Source organism: Abramis brama (genome assembly GCF_963993115.1).
Source record: "Abramis brama genome assembly, chromosome: 7".
Taxonomy (NCBI): Eukaryota; Metazoa; Chordata; class Actinopteri; order Cypriniformes; family Leuciscidae; genus Abramis; species Abramis brama.
In genome coordinates this window covers 22,097,019-22,120,884 of record NC_139969.1, presented here as the reverse complement: position 1 = coordinate 22,120,884, position 23,866 = coordinate 22,097,019, and the positions used below count along the sequence as shown (strand labels likewise).

Below are 23,866 nucleotides of genomic sequence, written 5' to 3'. Positions count from 1 at the left end.
TCTATGAGTACTATGTATTTATATTACACATTTAAGCTAAGCTTTTAAAAACTCATGGTGTGTACACTACAGTCTCCGGACTCACCGAAGTCCCGGATACCAATATTTTTTAACGATTTATAAAAGATGAATAATTGTCTGTCCATTTGAGATTTCAGTATCAAGATAAAGGTTTGGAGGGTTGTTTGGTAGTATTACTGCACACCATGAATGTATATTAGCACTTTTGTTTTTTGTTTCTGGCTTCTGATTGAGTGTTGGACCCTGAAACCCTGAAATTTGTGTGGCACACAGAGTTGCTGCCCATTAAGAGTTTTCTAAAGTGGTTACTTATGAGGTTCCATATCTGAAAGGACATTGGTCGAAGGCAGCACACTAGATTTTAGAATGGACCTATCATGCATCTTTGCTCAGAAATCTCAACCACAATAGATGATTATGACATAATGGAATCAGGATTTGTCTTATCTCAGATTTACTCAATGGTCAATCAGACAGTGGAGATCACTGTTTTGTCAGTGTAGTTTCTGGGCTGAATTATCCCTCATGCTGCAATCAGGATGCACAGTGCGCTGGGTGGCCAGTTCCACAAGGCCATGCCACTAACCCTTGTTTGATGCAAATGACAAAATCCTTTGAAACTCAGAAATTTGTATTCCTCTCAATGACTTTCACAGGAATTTAATCGTCAGCCTGGTTTAGTTCTAAAACAATACCAAACAAGGGCTTGTGGCGTGTTTACAGGGTTCCCAGCGACAGGTCTTTCTCATAAACGCTACATTATGCAGATTTCTGGAGCGGAGCCTATTGCCTGAGCTCCCTCACGCTCACAGCGGGATGTGTTTCCTCGGGGCAGCTCTGGTGTCATTGCAGGCCTGTAGCGTGTGGAATGCAGCGGGATGAGTAAATGTCCGTGTGCCTAGCGGCCAATCATTGTCCGCCACTCTAACACTGCACTCTTGTGTGTGCTCCACTCAGCCATGGAGGCAAAGACATTCTTCTAGTGCCAGGAGCGCTGCCAAGAGTTCCACAGGAAAATTAGAAAGGAAGGAGGGCAAATGGAAAGAGAACAAGAACAAAGCTATTGTGTGGCTTTAGTTACATGCCTCTCTTATTGCTCTACTTGAATGGCAGAGAACCTTATAGTTTTTTATTCGTAAGGCTGTGTTAAATGTTTTATGGAAGGCGTTGCCTCTAACAGTGGGAATCATTCTCCTCTGGCGCAATCTTGTTGTGGTTCGGATGCTAATTTGGGATTTTTGAACTTTACAATGACTTTGCGAACTGATAGAGTGCCATTTAAATGTTATTTTTCTTTTTATATTATGGAAAAAACCTGCTTTGGGGTGAGTCCATGTAAACAGCAAGCATGTGGAATAGTAATAACAGAGGGTTGCAGCCCCATTTCCTTGTTTATTTTCTTTATGGTCGCAACCACAATAAAACACAATGACCGGTTGATACTGAGCTTTTTAGCACATGCGTGAGATTGCAGGGTTATTATAGTTAACTAAAACATTTTATTTACTTGAAATAAAAGAAATGTACTAAAACTGAAACTTATTTTATTTCACAGCTTATTTTATATTTGACTCATATTCATTTAGTCGACTAAAACTAAAATAAAAATTAAGAAAACATATATCAGCATTTAAAAAAAAAAACATTGTTAGTAATACAACGGTAGTAAAATATAAATAACGGGGAGATTGCTTGCTCATTCTGCAGAATATGATCTTTTCTATCACCTCGTCAACCACAATACTTTGGAAGTAAATCCTAGGATTTCTCAAATCATATGGGATTTAATTTTTTCTGTACATCCCCATAGCGTCATTGGCCCACCTGGAAAGAGGAGAAGACATGTGAAAGTGTTGTTGTTTAGAGCCTTCCAGCAGCTGTGGAATGGACAGGGGTCGTAACGGTCGCCCCTCCTCATCATGTCAGTGGGAAAGTGCTCTCCATGAATTCGTTTGCTCTTTCTCCACCCTTATGGCTCCATCGCTCTGTGGGGGGAAACAGAGATCATAAATCAGATTTGTCCCTAGGGGAAAGTGAGAGGACGGAAACCAGCATGAAAATGTTCATCACGTTCCATAAATGTGGGCCGTGTCGGCTGCTGATGTTGTTTATGAACGCTACCTCCCTCAGACTCTGATGGGTCTGATACCATGATGGCTTCTAGTCAGTTGTGGTTTATTGATTGCTGAATAAGGATGGATGTTAGCTCTCAGACTAAGGCCATTCTGAGGTGGTCCGTGGGCGTTGAGATGGAGCTCAGGGTGGCTGTTATCTGTTCTGGCTTGCAGGCTGGTACACACAATTCCAGTGCATGTACAAGCAGTAATAACACCCCTGTGGACTATAGGAGAGCGACAGGTAAAATGAGAAAAATAATAAGTGCTTGTAGCCTTGCTCTGACATTCCAGGTCTCAGAAGCTGGAATGTTATGGAAAAGTAATGAACAGGATAAAAACATTACAAATGTCTTTGCAATTGGAATTGTGAATGTTAATTCGGCAGCTGCTGGATTTTTTTTATTTACATATTTGTGTATTTTGCTTATGTAGATTTACATTTAGTATGAAAGACTTCATGCTTAAGACCTTGTGGCTAATTTTTCAGATGAACATGTAGCTTTATGGAAGAGGTGGTCACATTCTTTGCCCAAAACAGCTATTTATAAAATTCATCAGGGATCAGCTATACCTAGAGGACTGCCGTCGAACGCTGATTTGTTTCCTGTGAAAGTCAATGCTGTGTTTTCTTGAAACATAAATGCAAAATACTACCTCATTACTGTGAGACGATTGAGCAGAAAGCTGACGTTTGTTTGTCTGCAGGCAATAAACTTTGCGCTCAGGCTTCTTTTTTTGGAAAGATCTTCATGATTGTTTCTTGGAAAACGCCCTGATTATGGGTGGGTTCCCGGGTAAGGAACACAATGTAACATAGCGAAGGTTGCAACATGTCGACATGACTGTAATCTTAATGCTGGGCTGCTAATGAGGGGAAAGTACTATGCTAAACATGCCTGATTTCATATATAAGGCTGTGTTTATATACCTTATGTCTTGCACTATCAAATCCTAAGGCTTTTGTGGAAATGATTCAAAATGTGCATTATTCAAAAGACCTTTGGGCTACATGTGGCCAAACCTGATTAGTATTTAGCTGCTTGTGTTCTTATTTTCACCCTATTTATTCTGGTGCATTACTAAAACACAATGGCACACTTCCTTCAGGCTGCGTTTAAGTAGTTTCCATGGCTACAATTGCTCTTGCAGCTGGATGGGCAAAATGAGCAGAGAGCATGGACGGTAATGTTCTTCCAAACACCCCTCCTTCACTCTTTCTCCACTCGCTCCCTAAAGGTCTTGTTTTGGCACAGTAGGGAGGGATTTTCGGGAGGTTTATGCTGTAGTTAAGAGTAGAGGAAGTTTGATTGCACAGATGTTGCACCCCATCACAGGTGTGGCCTAACTGGAGCAGAATGGAAGAGCTGATGTGAGGAGATGAATAGATAGAAACCCATCTACGAGCATAGGGTGCAATTGGGAGCCAGGTAGAGATGTTGGGAGAAAAGATCTCAGTTGGAAGATTCCCAGGTGGAGCTTTGGTCGGAAAGCCTTTGGTAAATCAAGCGCCTGTCGCATTCGTTTGACAAGGCAAGGTATGTATTCGCTCCACATTTCATCTTACACTAAAGAATCGTCATGAAACAACAGAGACATTCTTTTAGGCTGAACATTTGAGAATGAGATTTGGATGTGAGGAGAGAAGAACAAAGTAATGGAGCGCCTGTATTCACTGGTTTGAAATGTGAAGCTTCAATTTGTAATAAGTAAAAGGATAAAGAGAAGTGTTTAAGACTGACCTTATTGTATCCTTTTAGTAGACAGTAGACACTAGACATTTTAAAATGAACATTTTTTCATAATTTTCCTTTGTCTTTCTAAACCCTTTATTTTCTTATGTGAGACACAAAAGTGATATTTTGATCTATATAGTTTGAAAAACCTCTGTGCTCTGAATCTCTGCTTTTTCTAAAGAAAAAAATCTGAGAATTGTTTTTAATTAAATTAATAAAGTTTTTTTCTCCAGGCCTGACAAATATGGAAAAGAGTAAAATCTTAAAGTCATGTACATTTCTGCTCTTGTTCTGTTTGTAAACTACAAAATATAACCATTTTAAGTATGTTCATTCAAAAGATTGACGCCTCACATACAAATAGAAAACAGCCCAGGCTAGTAATCTCTCTAAAATGAAAAATCCTTATCCAGTAATCACAAACGACTTGAAATGTCATGGGAAAAAATCATTGAAACCTCTCGGGTATATGCATTGGTCAAAAATAGCGGGACAAACACTTTGCAGTCAAACTCCAAAAACGACAAATTTGCAATATAAAAATAGTCTATATGAGTCATTCTGTCTTTGATGCTGCAAAACCCAATGGGCTTATTTCACTTCAGACATCTAAATATGCAGAGTTTGTTACTGATTCACACCCAATCTTTAAAATGAATGATACAGTCAGTGCTCATATGGTTCCTCCCTGGGTGGGTCACTAATGGCTGTAAATTGTAATTGTTTTGTAACCATTCTTTCAGGACGTTAAAGGAACTTTCCTGTAAGTGCTTGTTTTGAAGGGTGTAGGACTGGGACACATGATCCTTTTATTTATCTATTATTGAACATGGCAGGTGAGTCTCTAAATGTTATGATGACTTGTGTGTGAGTCAAGCTTGACATGGGCAAAATAACCTCTGCATTTGCTTCAGCATTTGCTTTTCTTCCTTGTTTTGACATGTTTTTACTGTTAGCTATTAAATCACATGTATCTGCCAAACTAGGTCCTATCACACAGTGTTTAAAATGGGAAAGTATTTATATTTGCATCTTTACCTTGAGGTCAGGTCAGCACTGAGCTCATCTGAAGGTTTCCAAAAATACAGACCTGAAATAGCCCTAACCTCTCTGAGGTTACAAGTTCAGTAGCTGCTCATATAGATTGTTTATCAGAAATGTTTAGTAAACATTTGGTTGAATCTTGTGAAAACTGTCAAAAATATGTCAGGATTATATTTCACCCTCAAATCAAAGAAATTATATTTTGCCTATTTTCAGATCTTAAAAATAGACCACAGTGTTGACATTGTTTTCATGACAATTAAGCACATGTAAACCCCCTGAATTTTCATGTCTGTAATGTGAAAAAAAAGCAAAATTTAAAGTAATTATAATGCATATGATTCATCATAATTTAATTTCTTTTACAGCCATAAATTTAGGCAGATTTAAATATATATATATATATATATATATATATACACTGTAAACAATTTGCTGTAGTTTTGCAGCTGTTTGCCAGTAACTTACTGTAGATTTAAATTGATGTTATTTACTGGCAACAGTTTGCTCAAAGTTAAATGAACATTAAACATTAACAAGTCTTTGTCTTTACAGAATAAAACTACAACCTAATGCAAAGCATTCTGGGAACCAGAAATCTTCATCAACCTTTTTCTGTTTTTTTTTTCCTTCAGATTTTGGTTCCCAGAATGCTTTGCATGAGGCTGTTATTTTAGTTTTATTCTGTAAAGATAAAGACTTGTTAATGTTTAATGTTCATTTAACTTTGAACAAACTGTTGCCAGTAAATAACATCAATTTAAATCTACAGTAAGTTACTGGCAAGCAGCTGCCAGTAATACTGTAATTTCTACAGATTTTTTTTACAGTGTATATACAGTGGATACGGAAAGTATTCATACCCCCGGTAAATATGATCAAAAATGGCTGTAATTGGCAAAAAAAAAAATTGGCAAAATTCTAACCTTTCATTTAAGTACAAGAATTCAAATTGGGGGGGAAATCACATTATGAAATAAATGTTTTTCTCCAAAACACGTTGGCCACAATTATTCATACCCTTTTAGTAAATACCTTTTTGCAATCTCCTTTTGCCAAGATAACAGATCTGAGTTTTCTCCTATAATGCCTGATGAGTTTGGAGAATAACTGACAAGAGATCAGAGACCATTCCTCCATACAGAATCTCTCCAGATCCTTCAGATTCCCAGATCCATGTTGGTGCTTCTTCTCTTCAGTTCACTCCACTCATCAGGTCAGGGAACTGGGACGGTCATGGCAGAAGCTTAATTTTGTGCTCCCTAACACACTTTTGTGTTGATTTTTTTAGTTTCATCTGACCACAGAACCCTGTGTTGTTTGAAGTTCCAGTCGTGTCTGACCACTGAATATGCTGGAGTTTGTTTTTGGATGAGCGAGGAGCATTTTTCTTGAAACCCTCCCAAACAACATGTGGGGATGTAGGGGTTGCTTTATTATTATTTTTTTTTATAGGCTTTCTGACCCCAAGACTCAACTAATCTCTGCAATTCTCCATCTTTGATCCTTGAAGAGTCTTTGGCCACTCAAACCATCCTCCTCACCGTGCATTAAGATAATATAGACACACGCCCTCTTCCTTGCAGATTTGTAACATTTTTACTTGATTATAACTTCTTAATTATTGCCCTGATGGTCAAAATGGGTATTTTCAATTATTTCGCTATTTTCTTACAGCCACTTTCTATTTTGTGACGCTCAACAATCTTTTGCTGCAAATCAGAACTGTTTTATTTGGTTTTACACATTGTGATGGATGATTAAGGGAATTTGGCCTTTGTGTTTCCTCATATTTAAAATCCTGTGAAACAAGAAGTCATGGCTGGACAATTTCATGTTCCTAGTCACCCTGGTGTGCTGAAAAAGGTTTCGTTTTTTTAACGAAAGATCAAATTTTTTGAACGAAAGATTTATTTTTTACAGCCATTTTTGATCATATTTACCGGGGGTATGAATACTTTCCGTATCCACTGTATATATATATATATATATATATATATATATATATATATATATATATATATATAAACCTTGTCATATATATTTTTTGTTTTTACTTAACTGGACATAATTGAGAAATTGTGGTGAAATTTGTTTAATTGTCATCGAATTAATACCACAATGCAAAAAATATTTTCATGTTGTTGAATTCCTTTTGTTAAATGTCTAGGAAAAGATGTAGATCTGGTCAGTCTGTTAACAGAGATATACAAACCGAAGGACCAAATGCCAAGAAAAATAATCCTTCCCATTTCTGGGATTTATGCCTCTGACAAGAAAAATATATCATGGTCCACACACAGAAGTTTGCACCCACTCAATCACCCCTTTTTGTGGCACTGATTCAAGGGGCGAGCTGTGGCCTTTGTGGTTTCTGCATACGTATGTGATTGAAACTTGCTAAGTTTGGGAAGTCAGTATACGCAAACAGCTAAATATATCAGTGTGGCATAAGCAAGTGCTTATGTCACTCTGTTGAGTTCTGGAGTATGGAGTGAGTTCTTCCAAACGCCACTGATTACTTTTTTAAAACTATTTTTATAAACACACATCCACCCAGTCTGGGTGAGCAGAAAGAATGAATCAGCAATTGTGATTTCATGTGACGTGTGTCGTAATGATTATTTTGTGAAGTGATTTATCCCTCAGTGTTACAGCGAGTGAAGCTCTGTAATGATGGAACTGGTCACGTCAAAACCGCAGTTGAACTAATCCAACATTGCTCAACGTTTACGACTCCTCGGCCGATAGCATCTGAAATTGCTTTTTAATTACATAGCCATTTGGAATCCCAATATTTGCTGAGTAAGAAAGGATGGCAGATTGTAAGATTTTAAAGGAACGCTAACACTGGAACGCGTTTGAACCGTTTTTCCATGATGTTTGAAACATTCTGGGCTAAGTAGGTCTCTGGTCCAGTGATTACATCGCAAACTGGTTTCAGTGATTCACTTAAGACTTTAATGCAATAGAGTGGTTTGTGCTCTGCTGTTTCATGGTGTCATGTAGCACTGCACTGTGGGTTGAATTAGTCATTTTCAAGGGAAAAGTAGTCTTCACACGGTTTTAAGTGTACCATTTGATTATTCTCTTAAAAAGGACCAGACAGTCAGGGGAGGGGAAAGTGGTGCACAGTATGTCTGTCTTTTATTTAAAAAAGCCTTCTTTTTCTCTCTTGTGAAAATGTCAATGTTAGGTTGAACATTAAAAACACCTGTTGAACTTATTCAGTTTTGTGCTCTTTATTCCACAGGTAGGAGTATGAATCCTCTCTGGACTGCGAGAGCTGTGCTAGAGCTGGACTCAAAATAAAACAGGTAATGAATCCAAGGAGCAGGTAGCTAAAACTAAACCCATGTGATTGTTGACAGATGGTGCTTGTTTGTTTTCCTGCCTAATATAACTCAGAAGTGTGTGGTACTTTTATTTTATTTTTATTTTACTGGAGATCTGCAAACGTAATGCCTGGAGAAAGTGTAGCTATTACCTCTGCACCACTGAGCCCCAAAGGCACCATACCAAGCACCTGTGTGTCGGCTCGGACTGAGTATTTGTATTTTTTTTCTGTTTTATAAGTTGGTGAGTGTAACATTTCTGACAGGGGGCTTTTTACATGCCATTGAGTAAACTGAAACATGGCAGTAATGACACAGCTTGTTGCTCTCGCTCCAGGAAGCATATTCCAGTCAGATGAAAAGAGAAACTCTCCGAAGACGTTGAATTGCAGCCATAACCTGTAAATCAAGGCAGCTTTGTAGAAACCTCTGCGTGGTCCATTTTAATGTAGACCATTGCTCAGAAACATACATGAGTCACACTTACTGCGGCGGTATAACAACCTCACAATCTGGCCTCAGTCTCACGGGACATTCTTAAGGAGTGAGGTAAGACCGACCCAGGAAACCTCCCAGCATTTTATTCTTTGACTTGATTTCTCTCTATGGGAAAATACTGTCACCATTCCCTTTTTGTGTTGTTCCCTTTAAAAGAAAAGATCCAGAGAAAGTACTAAATAAAATTCAGACTAATGTGTCTGCACACAACCTCTGAAAATGATATAGATGGATAGATATCTTTAGATACACATAGATAGAAATATATATCTGTGAGATGGATGGATGGATAGACAGACAGACAGACAGACAGACAGACAGACAGACCGATATGGATGGAGTTAGAGATAAAGATGGATAGATTGACATCGGATGTATAGACAGACCGTGTTGTCTTTTTTTGTTATGAACAGGAAAGACCTCAGGCTTGCTGACATGTTTTATTATTTATATATTTAAGATGTGTGATTCAAAGTAGAAATGTCTTTCCCTTAGCATTTTACGGCACAAGTCAGTTGATGTGTGGAATCTTCATTATCTGGTCAGCAAGTATTTAAGCCAAGGGATCCTCTTACTGGCTTTCTTATCCTGCAGTATCAGGCAGATTCTGCTTTAACTGATTTATAAATAAATTCTTAAATATTTGTATGATTTGTCACACACACAGATTTTTCATCTGCTCTTGTCTATGAAAGCCTGTTCCTGCTTCAGAGTATATAAAAATACCATTGTATCTCGTATCTGTGACTATTTTTTTTTTTCCGGTGGAAGTCCATAATTATCAGTTATTCCCTGGTCAAATGAGTATCATCAAAAGACATTGAATGTCAGATAATGACAGAATTTATCCCTTTGCAAGCTAAGAAATCTCTTAATGGCATTATTTTATTGCAAAATGTGAACCATTTGTCATAAATCACGACTAGTGGCTTTGATAAACCACATGGGAAGTTGTTTTCATTACACTGCTTTCTTGTTGGGTAGGGATACTTTTCTTGAAATATTGAGAACATGGATCATGTGAAAATAGTGCCAGCTGAAAGACAACACTTTTCTTTTAATGAAAGACTTTGCCGATATTACATATTGTATGTACCTGTCTCAATACGTGTTTATTAACAAAAGTAAGTCCCGAGGTCTCTGCTCTGTGTAATATATTGTGCAATCATGCATGATGGGAGTAAACCCAATGTAAGGATTGAGTTTGTGAAGCTTGAGTGAAAACACAAGCGTGTGCTTGGAGACTATGACAATGTCTGTCATTTGTGATTGAGTCGAGTATGAGCAGCCCGCAGTGATGTGCCTAAGGCACGTCTCCCTGTGGCCCCATGGGTTTTGTGGGATAGTTGGCGGACTACATTGTTTTTGCATTTAATGGTTTTAACCTTTGCTAAGGCCAATTAGCATCATTTTTGTTGCATGGAAAATGACACATGACACAAGCCCATTAATTTGTCTATTTAGATTTTTCCCACATTATTGCATTTATTACTGCTAATTATGTTTTTAATTTATCAAGAGCATATATGTAACGGAGGTGTTGGGGGTGTGCACGTCATTCTCTGCTTCATTTCCCCTCTCCCTAAATCAACCCCAGAACAAATATATTCTCCAACTCCAGATGCTCTTAGCCAGCCAAGTGCAGACTGTCCCGGTTCTCCAGATTTGACCGGCCCTCACTATTTTTGAGTCTTATTCATTGTTGGGAAATTACTTGCTAAAAGTAGTGACATTACATTTTTAGTTTAATGACCTTAGTAGGGATGCACGATATATTGTTTTAGCATCGATATTGCAATGTATGCATCAGTGATAGTCACATTGCAGAATGTGTGATGTCAAGTATAGGGATTGTAGTTGATCCGGAGCAGATCAGGCACCATGGTTCAAATCACACATGATTCTCGGGATTAATTGCAAAGTTTAACCATCATAGAGCTAATGTTTATAATTTGTACGTGTTTTAGGTCCTGTCAGTTTAAACATTCAAGTGATTTTAAACCATTCTAGCGCAAGAAGACGAAAACGAAAACTATTGTTTAATGTTTAATGGGTAGATGGATCGAAGAATATATAGATGGGAAAACACACTGATCTGAAACCTGACAAACTTGTCTGTTGCAGTTGATTAGCATCTGTCTGTGTTGTATGAATTGGACTTTATTTGCTTTTAAACGGTTGCTTAAAATGGGTGGGATTGCAAATATAAAGCAGAAAGTACTTGAACATTATTCTAAGTTGCTTTCCCAATTTACGTTGACACTAACTGTAGCTCTGCCAGTTCCTCATTTGACTTTGAGGTTTGAGCAGTGGCAGCTCTTGGATTTACTGAAGGCAAACCACACTTCTCTGTTACAAAGTGCACTTTAAAACTGAGCTGTCTTCTCCAAGAGTGGCTTGTGACGTTAGGGAAGTGGAGCCACCCTGTCTCTGTCAGACAGCTGAGGATGGATGGGTGAAGCCTGTGTGCTCTCTCCTTCATGGCATGACCTCGGCTCTCCAGACCTGATCTGAGGATCACATGCACCAAGACAAAACTAAGAATAGATTACAAACATTTCGCCTTTCATTAAGTAGTTTCATCAAGGGTGGAGCTAGTGGACCAAATTGGTCTGGCAGTGGTTAGTATTCCCTGTTTTTTTTTCTCTGGTGGCCCACGGTATAAGCCCCTGCCCCCTTAATCGTTAAAATGAAAGTGCCCTTTTTGGTCGTATTGCGGTGCTCCCCGGATCGAAATTTGTACCAACAACATTACACACTAGGCTCATATTTTTCTCCTTAGCTAGAAAATCTCAACAACTTTACAAATTATGCACCAAGTCAAGTATTTAAAAGGCACTAAAGTAAAAAAGTTTAAGTTTAGTCAGAGTTTAAGCCTATATTAAGAGTGAAGTTATGCAGAAATAAGGTTAAAGTTACTCTTAGTTGCTGACACTGACACACAATAAGAGAATTTATGTGCATAGTGCACATCATTTGTTCTTGGAAATAGTAATGTACCCGATGCCTTTATCAAAACTGACTTACAGGAGTCTTAACCCTTGAGCTTTCTTTGCTGGAAGGCATATTAAATGGCTTATGACTCAATCCTTGACTAATTTGATTATTAATACATATTATATGGTTCAAATGTTTGAGTTTATTATAAACTCAAACATTTGAACCATATAATATGTATTAATAATCAAAGAGACTTTAACAACTTAACCAATCAAATGTCTCAGTATACTGAGGCATTTGATTGGTTAAGTTGTTAAAATCTCTTCTAGAGGGTACAAATAGCTAAGCATAGTTTGTGATGTTCTTGAAATCATGTCTTAAACTTTGAAGGAGACAAATATGAGACCACCGGAGTCTTTAGTTTAGGAGAATGTTGTTGAGATCTCTTCTAAACTTTAGAGGAGACTATTGAGAGAGTGTTAGAAATTTTGTTTTTGGGAGAAAAGTGTGAGGAGCAGGAGATTTAAGCAAAAGTTTCCATTTGATGTTAAAGTAACTTCATTTTTGCCTAGGAGAAACATTTGAGATGTTAAAGAGATCTAATTTTTAATTTTTCTTTCCTCTGGGCAGACCTGAGGAGCCTGTATTAACAAAGAAACAGTATATAACAGCCTTTTCAGATTTGGCTTTATAGTTAAAAAGTGGTTGTTCGACGTGCAGACAAGCTTGTAAAAAGAAGCTCCACCCAATATCGTCAGCATTAGAGAACTGTTGGGCACACATTCCAGCAGTGTCGAGTTTCATAATAAAACATAACACCGGCTCCACATCGCAGCCCCTGTGTGAGAGTGCTGTGGCCCACATATGTTGCCATTTATGATTATTTTCCTCACTTCATTAGGACCCTCAGCACACAGCAACCAAGGGAAACCCACCCAAGCCCATATTTAAAAATCATCCATCACTCAGCACAACCTTACATGTACAAAAGTTTTATCACAGCTTCTGTTCAGTCTGATGATGAGGATGCAACTTTCTTTCAAAGGGCAAACAATCTGATTAAATATACTAACTGTATATTTGATAATGGCTAAATGGTTTAGATGATGATATATTCTCATTAGGTGAAAGGAGCTTAACAGGGACTTGACAGTAATGAGTCCTGTGATGAAGACATATGTCTCTCATAAAATCAGGGAAGTGCTTTCCAGGAATAGAACAGTTTATGGCGCCATCAGAATTAAAGTATCAGTGAATACTTGGGCACCCGAGATCTCTTCGGAGAACCCAAGAAGAAAATTATAATCAGCCAGCTGCCTTCAACAGACATATGAGGTTTTTACTCTTTTCCAGTCCGTTTGAGAGACTGTCACACAATTATGCCTGAATTAAAATATGAATATTATGATGAGTTTCTGAGTGCTCTCACAAGACACTTCACATACTGTCTGCTCACATCATAGTGATTTTTTCAGCCCTGTTGAACTGAATTTGAGTATAGACCAGGGCTATTCAGTTGGCCGCCTGCAGTCCAAATCCGGCCCGCCAGTTATCACCCTCCCCCTCTTTTCCTGGTGGTGTGGCTAAATTCGGTTAGATACGTGGCTGCAGTGGTGCCTGCAGCTTTACGCAATGCGCTCTCCGACTGACCTAAGAAGCGTTTTCCGTCCTGTATTTCTGTCGACTGAATCAGTGATTCCAATCATTTTTGACTTTCACACTAGCACTTTTGGTGCGCACCCAGTTTCGAATGAAGTCAGAGTTTGGTTCGTTTGGATGATGTGAACGCTGTCTTCCGAACTCGGGTGCGCACCCGCAAACCGTACTCGAGTCCGCTTAAAAAGGGTGGTCTGGGGTACGGTTCATGTGAACTCCAGTACGGTTCGCAATCGTACCAATTCGCGGAAGTGAACCGCTATTGATGACGTATAATGTGGTCGACAGGACAGTCGTCAGTCGCACACGCGTCACTTTCAAGATGAGCGGAAAGGGTTTACATTGGTCATCAGAAGAAACTGAAACCTTGTTAGATGTTTGGGCTGACGAAAACATAAAAAAAGCAACTGGAAAACACATAAAAATGCTGACATTTTCATTTATTGCGGTTACCAAGCAACACGATTACGCGCCAGCTGCAGCTTGATGATGCAAGCGTACCGTGGTTCGGATACAAATAATATAATGTGAACGCAGGGGGCAGGGGGCAGGGGGAGCAATCGAACTCAGGTTCGGAACAGGCAATCGAACCAAGTGTGAAAGCGCTCTTAATCATTCTTTTGAGTGACTATTCTTTCTTTTCCGTGAATTGGCCAAACATACTTGGATAAAGGTCTGAAACGATTCGGATTCGTACTGACCGCTCCGTCACTGAATCATCTGAAGCGGTTTCTTGGTCAGTAAACAGAGAGAATGTTTATCAGTTGTTTCACTATTTTGAACTACACAGCACGGTAAAGTGGAGAACGGATTGCAAGCTTAAAGGAGTTGCTTTTACTCCCGGTCCCCGAACATCATTATTAAACAGTGCTGCGACATCCAGTGTGAAGCATTTCAATTCGACACACACCTCTCTGCTTCAAACCACAAATCACTCGATGTTTAAACTAGTTTTAAATCGGATGAAACAGCCTCAACATTTCCATCAAGACTGATGGGGAAAACAGGAGAATTTTTTTTAGAAGTTAGAAGACTTTCAAATCCCCAAACACCATGAATTGTAGGGCTACTGTTGTAACACTGACTGTATTTACTTAGCCTGGATGCCAGCGAACTTAGCCCCGCCCACAACATTTTTAGGTCGGGAAGTTTGGTCTGGACTTGATCCGTTGTGGAGCTATTATGCTCGAACAAAAGCTGTTCGGACCAATCAAATTGTCAGGGCGGGCTTTATACAATGATGGACAGATGATCAACTGTAACGTTATCATCCACGTCACCAACGAGCGCTTGGGTTGAATTCGTTTACAACAAAGATGACTGCCGCTGGAGAATTGAGATTTCACACTTACAAATAAGTCAGATAGAATAAATGCATATTTGGCGTACTGTCCGAGGAGAGGCTTCGGGCTCGGTATTCGGCCCGAACCCAAAGTACTCCCTCCATATTCCAGGCTGTGGAAGAACACGCCAAGAGTGAGTGGAGGGATGCTGAAAACTGTCAAGGAATGTTAGGTGAGTTGACAGAGTGAATATATATATGCTTCCTCTCATGCTGATAGTAGACATGGTAATTGTTTGATGACAAGTTGATTGGATTGATTATTTGAACGTGCTCCTCCCGAACTTTGCTTATGAAACATCATGTGTAGATTCCGCCATCGCGTCTGTTACAGAATATATCGACAGCACATTAATTTGAAAAGAGGAACAGAGAACCACGATCAAGGCATTTGTCGATCGGAAAGATGAATGAATAACATGCGTCACTTACTCCGTTGCTCTGATTGGTTGTAGGTCTATCCAATTGAGTGCAGAGGCATTTTCCTTCCTGGTTCGGTTGAAACACGCCCCATAATCACAGCCCAATGGAGCAGTATCAGACTCACATTCTGACTAGAATCTGAGTATGATGACGTCAGGCTAGTATTTACTATGATTTGGGCAGAAATTTGGAATATTTATATTGAATACTATGTTATAGTCATTTATATTGCATTAGATTTATTAGGTGAGTAGGGGAATATAATTAATTTTTGGTATGAAATGATGGCAGTTTCTTTGTGAAGGTGTGTGTATAGTGTAAGGGTGGATTTCCTGCAGGGGTTCAAGCTGCAAGACTGCCGAATGACTAAAGAAATGTTATTAGCAAGATGGTATAAACTGTACATTTCTTGTCTATTACCACCCACTGCTACTTATACAGAAATAAACACAGTTACAATAGCTTAATATGTGGTAGAGCGTTGCTATAGAGAGTGACCATATTGTATTGCAATATGTAGCACTTCAAAGTCAATACCAAATCAAAACTAATTAGCACATTATTTGTAATTGAAAAGGTTTAATGACAAAATATGGTTATGGTTACACTTAAAATAGTTACAAAATAGATGTATGAGATGATGATAACTTATACCATTAATCTTACCCAGCATGTAAAATGTTACCAGAGAGAGAGAGAGAGAGAGAGAGTGTAGAGGGAAAGAGGAGGTAAAGAGAGAGAGCCCCAAGAAAGGGACCCAGAGAATAAGAGAGCCAGAGACTAAAACCCAAATGTGAGACATTCAAGATGACCAATCAGATAATTACAACTTCCCCCATTGTACTAAAGGTGTGACAATTCATTGACCCCCAAAGCACACACATCTTGGCCTACAGGCCTTGATCGCTATCAGCCCCTCTGTGCCTTTAGGAACTCCAAATGGTCCTTGTGGTAGAAAGAAATGTCTTGGTTCATTTCAAATATCTTGGATTATTTTCAATCCTACAATAGTTTTTACCTGTGCTTAGGCGTTTTTTTTTTTTAAATATAACATATAGAATCATAATATCATTTGACAGTGGTAGTAAGTAACCACGCATGGTCTTACCTCTGGTTACCAAGTCAGTCTCACTGTCAGAATATTTTAATTTAAGCCTATAATAATTATAAATAAAATAATTTTTACCAATAGCTATGAGCTTGTATAATTCATATATTAGTTCCAAGGAAAATAGTTGTACACAGCTGTAAATTATCAGGGTTTTATTTATTATGGTCTTATACTTTTGGGTATCACAAAAAGTAAATACAATACTTTTCTTTAGGTTTACTTTAGCTTATTTATTGAAACTGTTATGTGTTTCACGCATAACTCAAACTTAAAAATAAACTTAAAATAAAAATAAATGTTTCCTTTGGCAAATAACTGTAGTACAATAAGCTGAAGTACTAAAAGTGTTAAAACTAAAACTTATAAAAATAAATGAAAGCTAAATAGGCATATAAACAAAAATAATAATAAAAGCACAACAAAATGAGTAAAAATTTAAAATGAGATTAAAATGAAAAATATATAAAAATAAACGCTAATTAAAAATATTATTAAATATTTTAATAGTATACAAATAAAACTAAAATATTTAATAAATAACTGAAGAGATCGGGGTGGTTAGCCGTGTTACTGTTTGATTGAACTGTTTTTTAAGTATCTCTAAATTCTGTCCCGGATTGATTGATTGATGCATGTTCATCAAGTTTTACACAAACTGATTTTTTTTTAAGTCAACTTTTTACTCAAATTGTTTTTCTAAATATATAATTTGTAGTGGGGGAAAAATAGATGTACTTCACTAGTGAAGTACCCATGATTTTGTCAGCGTCACCCCGCTTACTATTTTAGCACACCCATTATCAGCACAGCTCTTCTTCTGTCACACTTCCTGGTTTGGTTTGCAGTGATAATTAGAGGTGCTAATGAAATAAGTGTTTTAGGCATAAGTGCAGCACATGGTAACCCCTCTATCTGGCATTATCTCATTAAATGGCCAACCTCACAGCACAGACTACCAAGATGTATCCCATCCCATAGCAGCTTTCTGCAAATACAGCTGGGGCTGTCAGATCACTGACGCTCAGATGGTTTATTCATTTTTAGGGAGCACCATGGCCCTTAATGGAGCATCTTAGTACAGGACATCCTGTCCAGCATTGTTGTTTACTGTATGTCTGGCCTGTTCCAGATGCAGACTGGACTAAAGACCCCACTTTCCCACATTTTGGAAACGTTTTTCAACTGGATTTCTTTTGTTTACTGTATGTGAGTATGTGTTTTTGATACATTAACATAGATGCTGGGCCAATTTATGGCTGGTCTTGTCTTATGTCACCCCAGCTGTAGCGCAGCAGGGACTCTGGGGCTCAGCTGATCTGGAGCAAACACAGCTGTCTCGCACATCCAGCCTGGTCTTACACTCTCCCTTCCACAAAATCCGCTCATCTTAACCACAAGAGATGATTATCTTCTAATTACACCTACCCGCTTCTCAGTCATTGCAATATAGGCAGATTAGATTAAGATGATTGCCATAAAGACGCTGTCCTCCTGTAAGTCTGCCTAAAGTCTCATGATGTTTTGAGTTGCACCTGTGTTTTATTTATGAAAGTTTATGAAGCATGAGCTGGGCTAATCATATTGCTGAGGTTAGCAAAATAGACGCCTTCTTTAACTGAACCTCAGCTGTGGATCAGACACAAGACATATGAGAGAACCGTGTCTCATTACTCACATTTGTAGCATCTGGGCAAAGCGTTCCTGGTTGGTGCAATAATATTTGGATTATGCAGTACGCCCATAACATATTCATCAGATGGCAGATGTAAGGAAATGACTGCCCGGTCTACAGAAGATGAATGGCTGTGAGACATGACATCTGTGGAAATGTGCTAATTCACTGTTTGCAGAGATCCAGGTCAGCAAGAGAAAATAAAGCAGATGTATGGGATGTCATGGCTGACCCATCAGTGGGTTTTAGAGCAGGTTTTTCCTGGCTTCTATACCAGCCCCTCCTTCTGGAGAAGCACATGGGCAAAATACTTTTGTGTTTTGCCCATAATGGAAACTCATTGCTCATAATCATACCTAGGGTTAATAGCTTGTTGAGGAGAAGGTGTTTGTGCCTAGTTGGCAATGAATGGGACCAGAATACAACTGAGACATGAGGGTACAGGGTTGGGGGCGAGTAAATGATGACGGAATTTTCATTTTTGGGTGAACTATCACTTTAAGCAGCCACCTAGCAACCACTAACGTTAGTTGCATTTTTTTCAATAAATCTTGAAATGTACAAAAAAAAAAACATAACATAGATCTATTATTGTGGTATTAGCTCATCTAATATAAATACAGGGGTGTATGTTAACTCTTTTTGCACATAGCACTGGTGCTACAGAGGTTGAACGTTTTGTAGCACAGGCCACACAATTGTAGCACAAGAATAAAGCATCTGTTACCATCTCTGAAAACAACCACAAGTAGTGTAGTCCATCACTTAAACAGGCACGTGACTGACAAAGGACATTACTGATCCATTCAGGGCACACACAATACAAACCATAAGAAGAACATTTTCTATATTTTATACATCTTATATATCTTGTATATATCTGATATATCTTCTTTATTTGCCACAGAAACATAGTTCACCCAGAAATGACAATTCTGTCATTAATTATAAGGCCTCGATCACACAGAACGCGTTTTTCAGGTTAGAAAATGCAAGTTTTTTATGTTGACTTGTTTTAAAAAGAGCAGTGCGCTGTGTTTTTTTTGTTGTTGTTGTTGCTAGGCAACCATCCGAATCAGCTGTCCTGTCAGTCTAATCAAGGATTGTAGCGCAAGCGCTCTAGAATCTTTGGTTTGCCAAAGTCATACAGCTCCGGGGAACCCGCGACAGCCACCACAAGTTTCTCCTCCATCATCGCAGTCTCTGGACATTCAAAGCAACTGTTCAACTGATCGGGGCCTAAGACAGATTTTCGTTCATCTTCGGAACAAAAATGAAGATCTTTTTGATGAAATCTGAGAGCTTTCTGTCCTTCCGTCGACAGCTACGCAACTATGAAGCTTCTTCATAAAGAGATTGTAATTTCTGAAGAGACACGATCATTTTATATGATGAGCAGATTAAATTTAGGCTTTTACTTGCATATTCATTCATTCATCAACTCACATCAGTTACGATAAACAGAAGTTCAAGCATGTTTGCTTGACGTGCGAGAACCAATGAGGTCTAAAGTTTTACTATAAAATATGAAATTATTATGATAAAAATTTGTGATGGTAATTTCTTAATTTTTGTCAGGAAATCACAATCACATGCACTGAGAGAAACTTCTGTACACTTCTCTACACTGCAGTAAAAGTTATAGATTTGCATATGTTTACTTCAACTTTCTTGAAAGAGAAGTATTATTTTTCCTATTTTTACCCAAAATAGGTTGCTCTGAACATTAGTGAGTACACACATAAAATGTAATGTCTGTTTCATTTATACTCCTAGCCGGAGGGCGCCCTTGTCATAAAACAAATGATGTTTCAGGAAATCCTTTATATGGACAAAGGCATCCAGCTTTGATTTTAGCAGAATAAAACGCAGATAGAGACGTATTGACTGATGAAACATGAAGACAATAAACACATGATTTATTTTAGGTATTTTCATAAGAATAAAGTATATTTATAATGCAATTCTAATCGACATAGCCTTTATCACTGTAAGGAATACTATACAATATAGTTTCTGCATCATTCTGTAATGTGAAGCCTCATCAGCTCACAAAAGGAAGTTATTTCAAACATTCCACTGATGTTATAAAGTGAGTTTGGAGTAAAAACTTGCCATTATATGTCCTCTTTTGTTGGACAACAGGTTTGTAAACGTTTCTCATTACAAGTTTTTGAAAGATGTTTGCCGCGTGTTGCTTTTTAAAATGCACTTTATAAGTGACTCAAACTCACAGCGCTTGCAGAGATGGAGCAGCATTTCCTGCGAACCACCGAGGCGCTCTGATCACAGTGCTGCGCTTCACGAAGAAACACGCTGCGCAGATATGTATTTAATTAGACAAATCACTATTTTGGTTGAATTTCGGTTAATCGTGTAGCCCTAAATTAACCTCACACTCAAACAAGCACACAACAAACTCACTTAACACAAACAAGCGCCTCTGCAAACTTTTGAATGATAATGTATTGCGGTTTCAACAAAATTATAACGCAGCATAACTATTTTCAACATTGATAATAATAAGAATATTTATTGAGCATCAAATCACACCAATTGATTTTTTTTTTGTCAAATAAATGCAGTCTTGATAAACATAAGAGACCTCTTTCAAAAACATTTAAAAAGCAAAATTATTCCGAACTTTTGACTGGTAGAGGAGCGCGCGCCCCTCACACACTATTTATTTATTTCAGACCTGGCAAATTAATGTGTGACTACAATCAGTCAGATAAATGTTAGGATGCATTACTTACTCTTCATATCTCAATTGCTGTCATGTTGTTTTCAGATGAGTTAAAGCCAGGGTGGAGTCTCCTGCTGTGTCAAAACTGTTTGTTTTCTGATTTTAGGATGACCTCATTAAATAAACTGATAACCAGCCTGGGAAAACACTGGAAAGTGTTGGCTAAATTTCAGTTCTTATGTAGATGGTGTTGACATGCCAATGTGTGTCGGTTGAGAGCAATTGGGCAGTGTGATAAGGCTTATCAGAGCAAGATGCCGGATACTGACTTTTCATGTGTATTTTTACAGTTCTGATGCTAGTATATCAAGCTGTTAAGATCTATCAGGAAATGTTCCCAGCTCCCAGAGAAATGCAGTGTGGAATAATGGCTGTCCAGCTTTGCCCAGAATTCCTGGGGCTGTGGCGATAATTGATCTCTAATAGCTCTCACGGTCACACACTTATGTTGCCATAAATAAAGCAGTCTCTATGAGATTATTTTTAGAGTGTTGTCTCTGCTCTTCCTGTAAATTTGCCCGCTTCTCCTCAAGATCTAGCGCAAAGAATCATGGATTTTATCGACATCACTTAAAACCAAAAAACACCACTAATGGCCATTTAAGGACAGATCTTCTTTAACTGCATGATATTTTCAGAGAGACAGCTAGGTTCAGTGGACTGTACACTACACACTTGCTCAAAAATGATAATTTATGCTGGACAACATTTACTGCACTTTATGTTGTATGTTTTATTTATTTATTTATTTATTTATTTATTTTTTCAAAATAAGAGGTCAGGTTTGGCTTGGTCAGGTTAGCACCATGCTGGTACATGTTGGCATATTTTTTTTTAACAAACTTTAGTGTGATTGTTCTGTTAGTGTGGTTCATTTAAATACGTGTGAACTCTAGGTGCCATTGGAACCCTAGTGCGCCACAAACAAGCAGACTGAGACCCACCTTTTCAGGTTTCAGGTTTCCAAACAAACTCTAGTGTGGTTTGACTGAAAGACATCTAAATGACTGGACCAAAGAGATCTAAACAAACCAAAAACAGGACATAATGTCGCAAGATGCGACTCTAAAAAGGATAGAATGCTCAAGGATAACTGTTTTTTTTTCGTCATAGAAGCTACGTTGCCCATTACAGTTCGGTACAGGCATCAGAACCGCCGCATTCTTGCAGCAGATCTTCATTTGTGTGTGTGACGAAGGAATTCCTGGACCGGTTTTGACTCCTTATGTTATAAAGCTCAGGTAATTTGCTCTAAAACAATATAGTGCTGCAGTCAGTGTCCTAAAACCTGGAGCCGAGTTGTCGGAAGCTTAGTGATGGTGGCATCTAAGTCATGCGACCAGGCCTAGTTCATTTATAGCCTATTGTGTTTAGGCTTGAAAAATCGTAAAAGTTGTATTGATTTGTGTAGATTGTCTTGATGAACATGATGTGTAAGAATCAAGATCTGTTCTTGGTCACAGAGCTTATTTTCTGCAATAATCCAAAAGTTATTGGAAAAATCCTATTGACTTTTTGTGAAGGGAACCAGAGTTATGCAAATTTCCAGGTTGGCCTTTGAAATGACATCAAACCTGTAGCACTCTATTGTGTCCAGAACTGAGTATCTATGAGCAAAGATGCCAGTTTTGCACCAGTCGAGCAATTGCTGCTGAGATGAACGAACATGGTAATAGATAGCTCTCTGCAGTTAACCCTCTGATGCTCTTTATTTATGTCTACACTCGTGTTTTTTGGGGTCTCCAGAGACCCCAGACAATAACATTTAATTTTGTAACAAGATAATAGTTTTTTTTTTTACAAATGTAATTTTATTCTGTTTGTTAATGTTTTTACTCAACATTTGTGCAGTTTTTGGAGAATTTATGATATCTTTTAAATTTCTATAAATAAATAAATAAATATTTATTTAAATAAGCTTTTTACAAAAAAACAGCATTTGATGTAAAATTCACTTTATAAAAGACCCAGATTTCTAACTTTCATTCATGGGGATAACATGGATCATTTTAAATGGTTTAATGTAACATTTTTGGAAAATGCAGTAAAAAAAAAAAAAAAAAATCACTTTAACCACTAGTTGGCCATAGAGCTCCACTATATGCTATTTGCTATTTGACTACCTGAAAGATATCTTTTCACAAGTTGGATTCAGTTGGATTCATATCTAAATATTATAAAATCACAATTATAACAAAAATAAAATATTTTTGTCAAAGTTTAGCATTTTTTTGTACTGAACCCTCACCCCCCCCCCCCCCCATAATTTTGACAAATTATAGCCCTACAAATGTTCCTGTGTGTGTGTGTGCATGTGTGTGTGTGTGTGCGTGTGTGTGTGAGTGTGCACATTTTCAATGTGTCAGTGTCACCAATTTATTTTTGTGGTGGTACTGCATTTTGGATGATTTTATTTGACAAATGATAAGAGAACAGTTTTTATAGTCTCAAAAATGTATTCCTCTATATGTGTGTGTGTGTGTGTGTGTGTGTACGCGTGTTGTGAGCAAAATAATTTAGCATTGTGGATGTTTTTTGCATTGGTGGAAGTGTGCCACTTTATTTGTGCCATTTCTGTCGATGTGTTCTGCGTTGTTTCTGATTTTGATGATGAATTTTGTCTATTTTGATTGCGGGGTCTCCAGAGACCCCGAAGACCACGAGTGTCACAATTTTTGTCACGCTAACATAAAAACAGATATCATTCCAATTTAATTTTTTTTTTGTAGATCTAGAAAGTGTGAAGAGCCGTAGAAGGTTTCATACCATTTGGACAAAGGGAACATTTTTTTTAATTTGAGCAAAAGTCATTTGGGGTCAAAAAGACCCCGTAAACCACCTGAGGGTTTTAATATAGACCTCCTTGTTTTTGACCCATCTTTATTCATGGGGTGGAAGATAGATAACAAAAAATCAGGAAACAATGTTGGGAAAGTTCAATGCATTGGAGCATGAGCTCTAACCGATAGACACATTGCACATTGTGCTTAAACTTTCGTAGCAACTTTAAGACTAAGTGAGGGCAGTCTCTTGTTAGTCTTGGGAGTTTCAGGCATTCTGAGGGGAGGCTCAGGTCAGACGCAGGTTACAGAGAAACGCCATGAGCTCCTGTCGCTGATCCAGCATCTACAGACTGTGCAGAGGAGGATGAGGAAGAGAAGATCAGCTTACACAGTCTCAGCCACCTGTCTTTAATTTTGTCTCTCAAAGCTTGCCTACTTCACAGCA

General features: G+C 38.1%; 1 protein-coding gene across 3 annotated transcripts in view; it reads left to right on the top strand.

Moving 5' to 3' along the window:
- ppp2r3a (protein phosphatase 2, regulatory subunit B'', alpha) overlaps positions 1-23,866 on the top strand; it is a 92,272-nt gene that overhangs the window by 13,044 nt on the left and 55,362 nt on the right. The window contains exons 1-2 of one of the 3 annotated variants that reach the window (XM_084120500.1): positions 3,469-3,673; positions 8,169-8,232. The exons of 1 other annotated variant lie outside the window; for it this stretch is intronic. The gene's annotated coding sequence lies outside the window, so the exon portion shown is untranslated. Of the gene's footprint in view, positions 1-3,468; positions 3,674-8,168; positions 8,233-23,866 lie in introns of those variants that run through there. One more of the 3 variants, XM_084120499.1, reaches the window with a different exon arrangement.